The sequence below is a fragment of the Neolamprologus multifasciatus genome, chromosome 14 (genome assembly GCF_963576455.1).
Source record: "Neolamprologus multifasciatus chromosome 14, fNeoMul1.2, whole genome shotgun sequence".
Classification (NCBI taxonomy): domain Eukaryota; kingdom Metazoa; phylum Chordata; class Actinopteri; order Cichliformes; family Cichlidae; genus Neolamprologus; species Neolamprologus multifasciatus.
Genome location: NC_140452.1, coordinates 33716127 through 33717818, shown reverse-complemented (window position 1 = coordinate 33717818; position 1692 = coordinate 33716127).

Below are 1692 nucleotides of genomic sequence, written 5' to 3'. Positions count from 1 at the left end.
ACTTCCTGTCGCAATTTTCAAAATAAAAATGGCCATGGCAAATATCCTGCCACATTTCGCACATAAACGAGGGCATCAATTGTGTGCCTTATTTTTAGATATGCCGTTTTTTTCTAATTTGCGAATTTAAGCAGGATAATAACTACCGTGAATATAAATTATGAAAGAGGTCAGAACAAAAATAGTTCTCTTTTGGGTTTCCGGTTTTAATTTAGCACTCTTTCTCTAACTTAACAAATGTGTAAAGCCAGTCAAAAGCGTAGCGCGACTGCTCCATCTACTGGACCAGCAACAGCAATGCATGTTGTCGCCTATGAGATGTGTAGTTAAATACCTTTGATTGTAAATTAGAATCTTTTATTTAATCGTATGTAATTTATGTAATATTCAACAGTAGGCCACAAAGCAAGCATGTAAGCTACTTTCAGCTGCTCCCTTTCCATCAGGAACGGCCACAACTGGTAGCTCCGCATGTTTGATGCTCTCCCTGACACAACACCAAAGAGGATAGTGTCTTGAACGTGATTTTATTCAAGACACAATCTGTCTCAGTGTAACCCGGGCATAGATTACATATTGTTATAATTACACAAAATGTGTTCTTTATACCTGACTGTTAGGACCTCCAAGCCTGTAGTTATATTCATCATCAGTTAGAGCCCCTCCTCATCTTTTCTTCTTCTTCAGTGCAACCATGTAAATACAGTGAACCCCTTTGGCCTCTGCCCCTTTTCTACAATTCCCCTGTGGGAGAGGAGCTACAGTGAGCAAGTTATTTACTTGAGGGTCTTTCTTTCTTTTACCTTTCTTTGTCAGACACAACGCAGGAACACACCGGTTACATCTGCATCTCATTTATGCAGAGAGCTGTGTTTGGGCCATTTATAAAGATGACTTCAAAAATCAACCTTGCATTGGTAAGTTTAAAAAGAATAGCAGCTCAGCATAGAGCAGGATGAGTGATTTTTTTAATCAGAGAGGTTTTTTATATTTAAAAGTTATTGATTGGATGATGCAGCGATGCCAGCATCCACACACATCTGCAGGTATTTATTGAATGAGTGTGTGCTTCTATAGGTGGCATTGCTGACACTACAGATTAGTTAAAGCACTCCTCTACTGGAAATTTTGGAATGTTAAGTCACTGTTAGTTTGAAGCACAGTTTTGCAGACAATTAAGCATTCCTATGTTGCAGGGGTGTTTTCTTTCACCATCAGTCTTCACTCAGTCTTTGCTGACAGGTGTTTGGATGTGATATCAAAGTCCCCACAAGCAAACATTCCCTGAATGTCTAGTAGGCCCATGCACTGCTCTTTATGTCATAGACATAATATTGTCTAGCTAGTTAGCTGCTTAAGTATTTCGATTAGTTGTGCTCTTACCTATAAGAAATTAATTTAACATCAAATTGGTATTTATATCGGCCTAAGGTCCCACAAATACCCTAAAACAGGTGTGTCAAACATAAGGCCTGGGGGCCACAATCAGCCTAGCAGACACCGTAAACCGGCCCACTGGACAGGTTTGGAAAATTTAAAGGAAGTTGTCAATTTTGGACATTTAACTGTATATTAATAGGTTTTACAGGTTTCCCAACAGATAAAGACCTCTATCGTAAATATACTTCACCAAAGTAATTAAGTAGTAGATAAATCACAATAATGTCCAAGTTATTTAAAATTACAGAAAGA